At 48.9% G+C, this 14,802-nt stretch overlaps 1 protein-coding gene across 1 annotated transcript in view; it reads left to right on the forward strand.

The window, feature by feature from the left end:
- The window catches only part of LOC146174540 (venom metalloproteinase Antarease-like), a 102,344-nt gene that overhangs the window by 40,121 nt on the left and 47,421 nt on the right, over nucleotides 1-14,802 (forward strand). The window lies entirely within an intron of this gene.

Genomic DNA, 14,802 nt, shown 5'->3' on the forward strand with positions numbered 1-14,802 from the left:
CGGATCTTCTGCTCACCCACATCGTCAACGCAACGTGCCGGGCAAGACGATACGTTTTCTGTCTCCGCCATGGACTCGTCCCGGAAGAAGTAAGTGCCCTTTTTGGACCTGTAAAACCGTCGCGGGGGCACGTGAAAAGACTGTGCAAACTATTACGCTCTGAACTTTGGCGGCAAGTTCGGCTTTTCCAAGATTGGCTTCATTTGACCTGCTACGCTGTGCACCCTGACTGGCTCGCCGCGAGGAAATTGGCGTTGCTAAGAAAAAGAGCTGCGCAACTGACAGAATACCACTGGAGATGCCTCCTGAACCTGTTGCTGCCATGTTTACACAACAAGAAGAGGACACTGGAAAGAAGAAAAAATAGTGTTACCGTGTTGGGGAATGTATGCTTGCCTGAGAACATTATGCGCCTGCTGCAGAAGGGCCCAAAACTTGGCTTAGAGCCCAGTGTTTCTGCGCACGAACTGATTGCTGCGAACAGGAAAATGGCCCTGAAAGTTAGAAATGAGGAGGATCAGGAGCGGTGTCTTCTTGAAGGCGTTGACTGTCTGAGAAGGTCTCCGCCAGCTGATCATGGCGTGCACAATGATAGAGGGCTGTTGAAAGGCGTAGTTTCACTATTTAAAAGAAATAACCTCATGCTTGTACAGGCTGATAAAGAGACTGGTTTTGTTGTTTTGCAAAAGGGTATGTACAGTCAGAAAGCGCAAGCTGCAATTAACAAGAATTTTATATCTGTCAAAAAAAGCGAGGATATTGGATTTGGTTTCTCTGTAGATGTAGAAGATTTGTTCTATTCCGTGCCTCAAGGCGAACTAATGCTGGCCGTAAAAGATTGTATTGAAGCTAACGGCGACGTGTGTTTCCAGAATGCGACAGGTTTGACTGTGGAGAGTTTTACTGATCTTTTACAGTTTTACTTGAGGTCAACTTTTATTGTTTTTGACAACCTGCCTTATTTGCAGCGCGATGGGATTTGTATTGGTGCCTGCGTGGCTCCCACCCTGTGTGACATTTTTTTATCTAAGGTTGACAAAGCTTTAGATAAGCATTTTAATGTGGGAAGGATTTTAAAGGTTTTTAGATATGTTGACGACTTTTAGTGCTTTTAAGAAAACAGACTACCTTCACCTACCCCTCTACAGTAGGTGAAGTTTTAATAGCTTTCAAAAAGCATGGACTTGGGCTAAAGTTTACCCATGAACTACCTGACTCATCTGTTTTACAGTTTTTAGATCTCGAACTAACATTATGCGAAACACACGTTTGTTGGTTTTACTGCCCTCGAGCGAAAAAAGATCTGCTGCCATATGTCTCAGCGCATTCCAAGACTGTGAAGAGAGGGATAGCATTGCAATGCATGGAATCTGCTCTCAAGAAATCGTGCCCGCATCGAATGCAAAATAGCTTCCTTAATCAGATAAGCCGACTTTTAGCGGCGGGGTTCCCCTCTTCGATCTTGATTGCTGTATGTGAGACCCTCCTCCAGAAGTTCAAGCATGGAACAGGAAAGAGCGGCTGTAATCGGGAAAAGGCCGAAAAACCTTTGGTTGTGCCGTACCTACATAAGACCACTCACAACTTAAAAAAAGTGGCCAACAGGCACTGTGTGCCGGTTGTGTTTTCGGCACCCAGTAAGCTGGGAGGGCTATGTCCCCGCATCTGTGGCCAAAAGAAGAGTGGGTGCCAAATTAATCATAAACGTCGGTTTGTGACCTGTTCCACGGGAGTGGTCTACGCTATTCCCTTGACGTGCGGGAAGGTGTATGTCGGCCAAACCGGCCGTTGCATCAATATTCGATTAGGGGACCATTCAAGAAATGTTAAGAATTTTAAAGACAAGTACGCACATTTAGGTGCGCATATTAGTGATTGCAGTGGTTGCGTGGCCCGATTTAATGAGACGAAGATTCTCGGCAAGAGCATTGATAAGACAGCACGTCTCAGCTTGGAAGCCTTTAATATAACGAAATATGGCAACAGATGCATTAGCAAGCCTTCGATATCTCTCTTAAACGCTGAGGTCTGTTTTTTAGATGCGACTAATATGTTCACCCCTTGAGCATCTTGCTTTTTTTGGTTTTTCGAGTTTTTCTCAGTGTCTCTTGCTCGCACGTGCGTTACCGAAACTTCTTATCTTATGTAAGCTGCTGTGTATATAGGTGTTGCCTTGCTCCAATAATAATCAGTTGACAGTCGGCGCTTGTGTCTCGTCCCTTGTCTTTAGTGGTCGTGTGTGTTTGCGCTCTTTCAAAGTTTTCCAAATAGCAAGAAAGACAGGACGTGGTCTATTTAGACGCCGCCGAGTATGAGGACAGGCATGCTATGGTCGCGGTAGTGCCAGGTGAACAAAAGCTAAAAATAAGTAGCTCGGTTAGAGCCTGCGATTGCCCTTGCAATAGCAGGGACAATGGCTACAACAATTATAAATGATTCGAAAACAGCATTATGCATATTGTGAGCGCAACGCGTGAACTTTCACCTCTTTCATCTGTATAGATCCATCATCATTATCATCATCATCACTGACTGCTGCTCGGAGCATCGCGCGCTGTGTGCCAGCTGGTTCTGGAATAGAACAGACGTTTTGTGCAAGTGTTGTCTCACAAGTGGCGGAGGTGCGATTCGTATTCCCCACCTCTTGCTTTAGACCCGCCTACCGTTCTCCCTGGAGCTCCGTTCAGGCCTTCGCTTGCGTCCACGGTCCTGTGCTATGGATGAGGGCAACGGTGCTCGCTCACCCCCGGCGTCTCCTCCTCCTACTGCGGCTGCCCCTGCCTGGACTGTCACCAGCCGCCAGCGCGATCCCCAAATCTTTGCTGGCCTTCGCGGTGTAGATGTCGACGACTGGCTCGACAACTACAACAGGGTCAGTGCATTTAACCGCTGGGATGACGCTCATAAACTGCTAAACGTCGTCTTCTACTTGGCTGATGTCGCCAAAACATGGTTCCTCAATCACGAGGATGACATCGCTGACTGGCCTACATTCACGGACCAGCTAAAGAAAATTTTCGGCACTCCGGCTGGTCGCTCAGAGCAGGCAAAGAAAAAACTTGAAGCTCGTCTCCAGCAGCCCGGCGAGTCCTATACGTCATATATCGAGGACGTTCTGGCCCTTTGTCGCCGTGTCAACGCTTCTATGCCTGAATCTGAGCGTGTCCGCCACTTAATTAAGGGCATCAACACTGCTGCTATCAATGCCTTCGTGTTTAAAAACCCGTCGTCCGTATCTGACATTACATCCACATGTCAACGTCTGGACCAGCTACAGTCCTGCCGCCTCGTGCAAGACCCCAGTGATGGTGGCTCCCTCATAGATGGAAATTTGCGGTCCCTAATCCGCACCATGATCCGGGAGGAGCTCTACGGCCTCACCAATCCATCTGCAGTATCTTCAACTCTTCCGCCAGCAACGGTGAATTTGCGCAGCATCATCAAAGATGAACTGACGAATTTCAACTGCACTGTGGCACCTGCCCCACCTCCCATTGCCTCCCAATCTCCCTCGCCGCCTCCCAACGCCCCCCAACATTCCTTGCCAACCTATGCCGAGATTACTTCACGGCAACCCACTCCGCCTTCCCCGACTTGCTCAGCACCCGTGTGCGGTCACGTCGCTGCCATGGCACCATATCCTACAGCACATCGTCCTGTTACAGCCTGGCGCCCCTCCCGCCCTTTGTGCTACTATTGTGGGATACGTGGCCACATTGCCCGTGTCTGTCGCCGCCGCCAACAAGACGAGCAACGGGGTTATGTTCCCTTTGAACGTGCCCGCGTGCGCCAGCCTGATGATTCTGCACTGCCCTACTCAGACTTTTACCGGCGTTCTTCCTCTCCTCCGAATTCCACGAATGTTTCACGGCCCTCGCGTCCTTCCCGACTCCGATCCCCTTCGCCTTTTCGCCGCACGTCACCGCTTCGTCCTGCCTCGCAACCCTTCCAACCTATAACGGAAAACTAACCGAAGCAGTTTTTGGAGGGAAAGCTGCTTCGAGTTCGAAATCTATAATTCCTCCGGGGCGACCGTCGAATATGTTAGTAGTGATTGTTGAAGGATTGTACGTTGAGGCCCTCATCGACACCGGCGCCGTTTATTCCGTCATGCATTTCTCTCTGTGTTCTCATCTGCGCAGTTATAACGCCATACATCGGTCCGCCATTTCGTGGAGCTAATGGAACTCTTATGAAACCCACCGGCCAATGCACAGCACGTGTCCTCATCGATAACCAGCGGCATCATATTGAATTTATTGTGCTCCCCACGTGCGTTCATCTCATGATCTTGGGGTGGGATTTCTTATCGTCGGCGTCCGCCCTCATCTCTTGCCGTGAGCGCCTTATTCATCTTGCGGACCCCGATATATTACCGACTTCTGATTGTTCACCACCACACGTCTTCGCAGCAGTTGATTTCGTTTTGCCCCCAGGACGCGAGCAGCTGATCATCGTGGCATTGGACTACCATCTCGATGGCGAAGCCTTCGTTATGCCCGCTCCTCGGTGGACCTCCGACGGCCTAGCTCTTGCCTCGTGCCTCACCTCCTTCACCCGCGGTTGCGCGGTCGTTGCGGCCCTTAATACAACCCTCCAGCCGTTCTTACTGCCCACAGGAGCCACAGTTGGGTTTATTTTTGACTGCGATCCCGTTCCCCTCAACACACTTTCCAGCGCACCACCGCCTCCTGCCAAGCCTCAATTTTCGACATCCTCTGCTCTCGCAGCCGCCATCAGCCCTGACCTTACATCCGAGCAGTCCACAGCTCTGCTAGACGTCCTCCTGCGGCCCCGAGAGTCTTTTGATGTGTGCGCCTCAGCGTTGGGGAAGACCTCCGTCACCTCTCATCGCATAGAGACGGACGGCTCTGCTATTGTTCGACGAAGGCCGTATCGCGTTTCAGAAGCAGAACGCAAAATCATTGAGGAGCAAGTTGCTGACATGCTTGCTCGAAATGTCATCCGACCATCCACGAGCTCTTGGTCCTCACCTGTGGTCCTCGTTCGCAAAAAAGATGGTTCAGTCCGCTTCTGCGTGGATTACCGGGCACTTAACAAGATCACGCGCAAGGATGTTTACCCTTTGCCTCGTATTGATGACGCATTAGACTGTGTCCAAGGCGCTGAGTATTTCTCCAGTCTCGACCTCCGCTCGGGATACTGGCAAATTCCTATGCACGATGCAGACAAGGACAAGACTGCCTTTTCTACCCCCGACGGTCTCTACGAATTTAACGTGATGCCTTTCGGACTCTGCAATGCGCCGGCCACCTTTGAGCGCATGATTGATACCGTGCTTCGAGGCATGAAATGGAAAACATGCCTATGTTATCGCGACGACATCATTGTCTTCTCGTCAAACTTCACTCAGCACTTGCAGCGTCTCACTGATGTCCTCACGTCCCTTGCCCAGGCGGGGCTTCAGCTGAATACCAAGAAGTGCCACTTTGCCAGTAAGACCATCAAAGTACTCGGCCATGTCGTCAGTAAGGCAGGAATCCAGCCTGATCCCGAAAAAATTGCGGCTGTCGTTAATTTTCCTCGGCCCCAACGTCAGAAAGATCTTCGCAGCTTCCTTGGCTTAGCCTCCTACTTCCGCCGTTTTATTCGGAACTTTGCAACAATTTCTGCCCCGCTACATACGCTCGTGTCTTCCCAAGTGTTTTACACCTGGTCCACTGAATGTGAAGACGCCTTCAAAGCTCTCAAGCAGGCACTCACTTCCACCCCTGTGCTTCGCCATTTTGATGCTGACGCGCCCACCATACTTCACACAGACGCCAGTGGCCACGGTATTGGCGCGGTTCTCTTGCAACGCAACGCAGTGTCTGAAGAGCAAGTCGTCGCATACGCCAGTCGTACGCTTACTGCAGCTGAGCGTAACTATACTATTACCGAGCAAGAGTGCCTCGCCGTTGTTTGGTCGGTTCAAAAATTTCGACCTTATTTGTATGGCCGCCACTTCACCATTGTCACAGACCATCACGCACTCTGTTGGCTGTCATCGCTGAAGAACTTATCGGGTCGACTGGGCCGCTGGGTACTACATCTTCAAGAATACACCTTCACCTTCACTTATAAATCTGGGCGAAAACACCTCGACGCTGACCCCTCTCCCGCTGCCAATTGCTACCTACTGACGCGGCCCCACATACGGTCTCCTCTCCCTGCTGCCATCCGAGTCAGCCTTCTGCTGGCCACCTGAATGTTGCACCCATCGCTATAGCTTCACTCGAGAACAATGCTGATTTCTCGTCCCTGCAGCTGACTGACCCTTACTGCCGCACAATCATCGCTCGCCTCCGTGGAGAATCAGTTGTCCCAAACAGTCGCTTGCGCCGTCAGCTTCGTCGGTTCCGATTTCACCATGGAACACTTTATCGCGACGTTTATCACCATACGGGTCAACGCTGGGTACCCGTTGCCCCTCGCTCCCTTCGTTTTAAAATTATGGAGGCTTACCACGACGACCCCACTGCTGGACATTTAGGCCACTTTAAAACTTACGACCGTATCAAGAGCCGCTACTTCTGGCCTGGGCTTTCTGCCAGCGTCACCAAATACATTTCATCATGTCCGTCTTGCCAGCATCGCAGGCGTTCAACATCCCTTCCTGCTGGCCTACTGCAACCTCTACCTTGCCCATCTGTGCCTTTTGACACGGTCGCCATTGACTTGTTTGGTCCTCTCCCTTTGACGTCAGACGGCAACCGTTTTGTTGTCACTGCCATCGACCATCTAACGCGGTACGCTGAAACCGCACTTCTTCGCTCCGGTGCCGCCTCTGAAGTCGCCGATTTTTTCCTGCGTGCGATAGTTTTGCATCATGGTGCTCCTCGTATTCTCATTAGCGACCGTGGAAAGACATTTCTTTCTCAAGTCCTTGAGGAAGTACTGCGCGCAGCCAACACCGTCCATAAGACTTCTTCTATCTACCACCCTCACACCAGCGGACTCATCGAGCGGTTTCATCGCACTTTGTCCGACATGATATCCATGTATATCGCTCCTGATCACCGGAACTGGGACAACGTTTTACCTTTCGTCACCTACGCCTACAATTCCGCTGTTTAGCGCACTACTGGTTATAGCCCTTTCTTTTTAGTTTATGGCCGTCAACCATCGACAGTACTGGACACTACTTTCTTCTCTGCTCCCTCTACGTCTGAATCTCTGGGCGAAGAGTTTGCCACTCGTATGGCCCAGTGTCGCCAACTTGCCCGTTTGAACACTGAAGATGCTCAACAAGAACGCAAAGCCCTCTATGATCAACGCCATCGAACTCCCTCCTTTTACCCCGGTGATGTTCTCCTATGGACACCAATCCGCATTCCTGGCTTGTGTGAGAAGTTTCTCCATCGTTACATTGGCCCTTATACAGTACTCCAACAAACGTCTCCGGTGAACTATCGCGTTATTCCCTCGCACACCGTCGCAGATCGACGTCGTCGCTCCGAAGAGATCGTCCACGTCTCGCGCATGAAGCCCTATGCCCGTCGTCCCTCATCCCTGTAATCAGCGACCAGGGTGGCCGCTCTTTTGTCGGGGGGATTTGTGTGAGCGGAACGCGTGAACTTTCACCTCTTTCATCTGTATAGATCCATCATCATTATCATCATCATCACTGACTGCTGCTCGGAGCATCGCGCGCTGTGTGCCAGCTGGTTCTGGAATAGAACAGACGTTTTGTGCAAGTGCTGTCTCACAATATTTATTAAGGGAAGGGTCTTTCCACAGGCAAAAAATATACTCATAACAAGTCAGGATGACAGAATAATCCGGCTAATATGGGCACCAGTACACTCCCAGCTTCAGCAAAATAAGGCAGCTTATAAGGTTGCCCGCAGTCTCACCTTCTGGGTAGGCTTTGATCCTCAGTACAGCCTTAGCAGGGACAGGCTAGGCAGCTACAAAGAGATTACTGAGCACTGTCTGCTAAACAGGTTAGGATACCCACCGGCAGATAGGACCCTAAATAAGATCCAAGAAAGCTTCTGGAAGGTGCTTAGAAATAAGGGCTTTACCGAACCTAGCTAAGCTAAGTCCGTGGTACCTGGAACAATGCTCAGATAGGTGCAAACTTTGTCAGGATAAAACAGATCTGGTACATATGATATGAACGTGTCCAGAAACAAAATATGTAAACAGACACTCAACAACCGGAGAATTTTGGGAAACTGCTGTTGAGCTCACACACTGAGACTCAGATGGGTGCAAACGGACTGGCTAAACACGCCGCCCGGGTCCAAAGACTCCAGGCATTCTTGTAGGCGGATAGGTTGACGCTGATCCTTTATCTGTTGGCGAAAAACGTTTTACCTCCAGCACCAAACATCCAGTATGAATTTTGAGTAGAGGAAGGTACCACAAGGCATGTTGGTCCGTGATAACAGTAAATGGTCACCCAAATAATAAGGGTGGAATTTCGCAATAGCCCAGACAAGAGCTAGGTACTCCCTCTCTGGTATAGAGTAATTTTGTTCCGCAGTAGATTGTAGGCGGCTGGCATGCGCAATCACTCTGGTGCGGTCGCGGTGTCGCAGAGCGACGATAGCTCCAATGCTGTGATCACTTCGTCAGGGTGGAGGCAGGTAGGGGTCGAAGGGTTAAAATGGGCCACGACGGGTGGATTAGTGAGAGCAGCAATACGTGCGGAGAAAGCGGCACCTTGGTCAGGGCGCCAAGAGGAATTTGCATCTTTTTTTTAGTATAGCGGTGAGAGCACGAGATAGGGTTGCCAAGTTCTGGACGAAACGACGAAAATACCAACACAAGACGAGAAAACTTCGAACATCACTTGATGAATGTGGAGTGGGAAAAGTACGAACGTCGCGAATCTTAAGGGGATCAGGCTGAACACCAGCAGCATTCAACAAGTGGCCAAGAACTTTGATTTCACGATGGTCAAAACCTCATTTCTTGCGGATGAGTTGAAGGCCGACGCTGCGAAATAGCTCGATAAGGATAGAAAGGTGAGAGAGGTGGCTGTATAAAGTGGACGGGAAAACAATGACGTCGTCTAAATAACCAAAACAAGTCGTTCACTTGAAGCCGCGCAGCAATGAGTCCATCATCCGTTTAAAAGTTGCAGGGGCGTTACATAGGCCAAAAGTTATGACTTTAAATTGGTAGAGGCCGTCAGGAGTGACAAATGCTGTTTTTTCGCGATCTTGTTATTCGATGGAGATTTTGCAGTATCCAGAGCGAAGGCTTATGAAGGAAAAGTAGCTGGTTCCATGTGAACAGTCAAGTGCATCGCCGATGTGCGGAAGAGGGTAGACGTCTTTTCTGGTCACCTTGTTGAGGAGGCGATAGTCGACACAGAATCTCCAGATCTGATATTTCTTCTTTTCTAGCACAACAAGTGACGCCCAGGGACTGCTCAAAAGCTCATTGATGTCAACGGCCAGCATCTTGTCGACTTCATGTTGAATCGCCTGACGCTCATAAAGATAAACATTGTACGGTGACTTGTGAATAGGAGCAGCTTTGCCAGTGTCGATGCGGTGGGTTACAACAGACGTTTGGCCAAGAGATCAGGGCCCAAAATAAGAAATCTCGTAGTAAGAAAGCAACAGCTTGTAGAGCGTGTCGACAGAATCGGGTTGCAGGTCGCCAGCAATTATGCCGTAAACGGGATCAGGCTTAGAAGGGGACGACTTCTGAGCGGCAGATGCCTTGGGAGGTGCAGAGTGAGTGTCGGGAGTTAGGGCTGAAACTTCACAGTCGAACAGCGGGGACAGTTCAGCGAGAGGAATTCCATCAAAGAGGACTTGGGGTGACAAACGGAAATTCAGGACTGGGAGAGTGGTATGACTCCAAGATACGTGTATAATAAGATGTGGGAGGATGACGTGACACTGCAGGACGACGTCTGTAATGTGGCACACAAGGCAGTATCCATCGGGAGCGGGCGGGAAAGGGCACATAAGAATGTAAACAACAGCTTCAGGACGGAGGCGGGAATACTTTGCTGAGAGGTGGCGTGGAGAGGTCTCTAGAGCAGAGGGGAATGTCCAGGCGTAGAATGCTGGTTGAGAAGTCAATAAGGGCTGAGCGAGCGGTCAAGAAGTCAAGGCCAAGGATCAGGTCATGGGGGCATTCTTGAAGGACAGGGAATAACACTGGTGTGTGACGACCAGCAATGGTTACGTGGGCAGTACACATGCAAAACACAGTAGCAGGGATACCATTCACAACGCGAACAGTGGGCGAAACTGCTGGCGTCAGAACTTTCTTCAGGCACTGACGAAACGAGGAACTGAGAACAGAGAGTTGGGAATGAGTGCCAATAAGGGCAGAGACAGGAACACCATCCACAAGGACTTCAATTAGGTTAGATTGTGGAGCAAAGGTCAACAGAGGTTTTTCAGTCCGGGTCGCAAATGCAGCGTTATCACCGGGAGCTGCAGTGGCTAGTCTTTCGAAAACCGGAAAGCGTAGGACGATGAAGAACTGCGACGATGAAGGAAAGCGGGAACGTCAGGTTTGCGTTGAAGGCGACAGGCTGGAAGCACGAACAGATGGAACAAAATGAGCACGGGGGCGGGCCAGATTGGGGCAAGGAACGGCGCGGTGCAGATACACCACTGCGATTAACAGAGTAAAATGGACATAACGGCAGGTACCAGTAGATACGGTAGTGACGAGAAATATGACTAACATCGGAACAAGTGAAGCAGATTGAGCGGTCGTCAGCGTTAGGCCAGTCAGTAGGATTGCAGGAACGGTATCGAGGCATGAGGCTGGGGTTGGAAGCAGCAGCTATCATAGGAGGGGCTCAGTCTGAGTCAATAGTGTCCCGAAGGTGGCCACTAGAGTTGCCCATATTAGCGGCCTCCTGGCAAACAACAGCAGGGATAAAGGATACCGTACGCAAGGTGTTGTCCGTTCAGCTGTGATAAGGACAAAGCGGGAGCCATGGCTTCGAGTTTGCGGCGGACTCTTGAGGTCGAGTTATTCTGGTTGCGAGGCTGACGGAGAGTGGGCAGGTGAGTACAGGGCGAGCTAGCAGCTGTTTTCGGCAGGTGGTCAAAACGGTTACACATGTGTTTGTGTTTTGTCTGCTCGAAGCGCGGCTCACCTGATGACCAGACTCCACAGTAGAGCAGTCCTAGCACAGTAGGAGGTGGTAAGTGTCATTGGCTATGCCCGTTAGTATGTGGGCCGATTTGTTCTTCTCAGTCATGGACGAGTCGGCTTTCCTGCACAGATATAGGTTGTCTCTTATGTAAGAAATATAGGATTCAGACGAAGTTTGGGCGCGAGATGCCAGGCCTTTCATGGCAGCAAGGCAGCGTACAATGGGTTTGCAGAGATCGTGAAGCTTCTGTTTGCATACATTCCAAGATGTCCGTTCGTCTTGATGCGTTTCGAACAAGACGCGCTCGGTGCCGATCAAATAAAATTGCATTTGCCAGCATGAGCATTGCATCCCAGTGGCTGTGTTTGTTTACTCGTTCGTAGAGGGCCAACCAGTCGTCCACATCAACGTCGTCGGTCCCGCAGAAGGGGCCCGAGTCCCGGGGTTGAGCCATGACGACTGTTGGGGCGGCGGCCGTAGAGGGGATGAGGTCTGTGAACATGGTGACTCTACCGGCGTGGCGTCCACTGCGGAGATCCAGCCTGTTGTACGGGATCGATGATTTTACCTCCACCAAAGATGTTACGAGTAGAAATCACGCAGCGATGGGTAATACCACTCTGAAATCGATGGGCACCATTTAGATGCACAACTCAACCCCGAGCGTCATCTTCGTCCACACACCCAGACAACTTGTTCATCACTTGCTGAATGCCAGCATGGTACACCATATAACAATAATATCCACATGGTATTCAATATGCAAACAATGTAACTGTTTTGTCTCAACATTACTACTACCGGAAAGAGTATGAATGATATTTCCCCCATTGGCAGTATTTTCGTGCACATCGTTGCGTACTGATTTTTCAATGATGTAATCATGCGGAGGTATTCAAAGCATGAGGAATATATTTTGTGCGTACAAACTGCAGGGGCCAATACACCCCAGATACACGGGCAGATTTAACCGCAGTTTGCACGAACGTGGTTGCGTGAAATCGTGGTTAGCACATGCAAAGCGGCGTACTGAACCACAGGTAGGCCACTAACCGCGTTTTTCATGAACCGAGTTTGACGACCTCAGTTTGCGTCGCCAACCGATGCCATGGCGGTTTTGGTTGACGGAAGCTGTTCGCCGCGAAGCGTACAACAAAGTGATCGAGCAGTCTGTTTCAGCAATCTATGTACTCATTCGATCGCTAATAACGTTTGAAGACCGCCACATAAAATAGTGTCTACTGTGCGGAGCGACGTTTTCGGTTTGAACCGTCGACGCAACGACTGCATACGCAGCCCCTTCCAGCAAGATGGTGTCCAATTGGTTTGCCGAAGCGGCCGTGAATCTTTTGCTTGCATATGTCCCGAGATGTCATCTCGTCTTCGTGAGTTTCAAACCAGACGTGCGAGGTGCCGGTCAAATGAACTATGACATGTTCGAGCATGAGCGTTGAAACCCAGTGGTTTTGCTTGCTTACTTGCTCGTAGAGGGCCAACCAGTCATCCACATCAACATTGTCGGTCCCGCGGATTGTGCCCGGGTCCCATGGTTGAGCCATGAGGACAGCTGGAGCGGCGGCCGTAGAGGGGAAGGCATCTGTGGACATGGTATAGGTACCGACGCGGCAGCCACTGTGGAGATCCAGCTTCTTGTACGGATTGATTATTTCACCTCCACCAAGATGTTACGAGTAGAGATCACACACCAGTGGGCAACACCACTCCGTAATCGATGTGCACCGCTTTACCACTCAAATACGCACTCAACACCGTCTTCGTCAACTGACCCAGGAACTTCGTTTTCATTTGCTGAATGCTAGCATGGGACGCCAGATAACAATATATTCAATTTGAAAAGCTCCAGAAACTTATCGACAGTCGCTGCATTAAAACTGAACATTTGATTTCATTTCATTGGTGCAATGCTTCTAGAAAACAAGTACAGCTAATAAAATTCCCGAAGCGTGAGAAGGCGTTTAGGAGCTCGGATTCCGGATTGGCTTCTATTGAAGATGGCTTCTGGTTTAACCTGAAATGAATCATGTAGAACTAAGTGCACGACATTTAAGCGAAACAGTATACATCGCATAGACAAGGAATGAAGGCCCGCGCGATGTACGTTTAGTGCCCGTCTGTTTCTGATGTAGATGAAGCGCGCGAACTTGAGCTACACACATTATATTGTGGTCACGCCGGTAAGTACATAAGGAAACCATGAAGTGTTAGTGTAGTCCAGTGTATGACTTATAAACCTTTGAGGAAGAACAGTTTTTTCACAACTTTTTTGCTATGCACTGCACGTGCGTTTCCCGGCAAAGTCAGAAGTGAATACAATGACCAGATATCTGTATTCAGAGACAGTCTGTAGCGCTGTGTTACTAAATTCCTCAGTGAAACAAACTGGATTTTTATTATTTGTTCCGGACATAGAAACATTATATTCTTTGTTCATGATCAAGTCCCAGTGAAAGAATCTAAGACACTGTTTATGTTGACCTACTCAGAATTAATTTTAATTTCGTGGTAAAGAGTGCTATCTTCCTCGAACGGTCACATTTCTACGTTAAGTAGGTCAGTTATACCACTAATATAAACCAAATATATAAGCAGCCAGATCATAGACCTTTCGAGGACATCACGTACTACATGAATAATACCGGAGGTACGCTCATTAAATTCTAATCCTTGATAACAGTCAGTTAAAAAATTCCTGATTCACTGTGTAACAGAACCATCTACAGTTAGTGTTCAGTCTGTATAGCAAGTTTCGATTCGGATCCCCAAAGGACCGCTTTGGAGAAGTCTAGAAAACTAATGTCAAGCACGATCGTCCTAGAATGAAAGTAGTTCTGTTATTGTGGATACCCCCTTCCAAATCCTGGCTGTCAAGGGTGCATCAGCTTCTCAACTTCTGTGTTTGAAAGTGAAATATTATGATAATGTGTTCCTACATTCAGCACATGTATACGTTAGAGGGATTGGTTTATAATATGTTTGGAAGTTTTTATCACCCGATATGTCTACAGATAATATTTTGACTATTTTCTACACTGACGGAATGCTGCATTCGCGAATTGTTTTTTTCTTTAAAACAATAGAACAAATTTTTATTGCAAGGCTATGGGTAACATTTCAGAAAACTATTAGGAATATCATCAGCGCGAGTACGTTTCTTTTGTCAAGATTTAATGCACAGCATAGTGCACCGGCCTCTGAGACTCCAGGATTACTGACACGTTTCTCGTGGTCATATTGTTGTGGCGGAAACTGGTTACAGGGAGATTATGAATTGTGAACATAGAGTAAAATATTAATTGAACAAATCTTCTCTAAGTTTGCCGTTTTCCGATATTATCGGAGTACTTGTATTTGCTTTGCGTTCAGATAAAGGTAAATGTTCCTTTGCAGTGTTATAATTAAGTTGCTGACTGTAGTGTTGCAGAAGTGTTCTTTTGCACGTCTTGTTGCATTTGCTAACTGCCCATGTATAAGTAAGGAGAATCATTTCTTTCACCAACAAGAGAACAAAAAATGACACCGAGGCCATGTTACTAGGTCTCTGTATAAGTCTTCTTTGCTTTGTATTTTGCCAAAAAGGTGGGTTTGTGTAACTCCCACAGAAAAGGCAAGTTCTGCCCTAGAACAAGACATAGTAGCTGCCTTTGGAAACTGAGAAGCATTTATATCCTCGGGTTTTCAATGTTTTCGCAAAGGCA

The sequence above is a fragment of the Amblyomma maculatum genome, chromosome 11, assembly GCF_055883805.1.
Source record: "Amblyomma maculatum isolate TAMU_Amacu chromosome 11, ASM5588380v1, whole genome shotgun sequence".
Taxonomy (NCBI): domain Eukaryota; kingdom Metazoa; phylum Arthropoda; class Arachnida; order Ixodida; family Ixodidae; genus Amblyomma; species Amblyomma maculatum.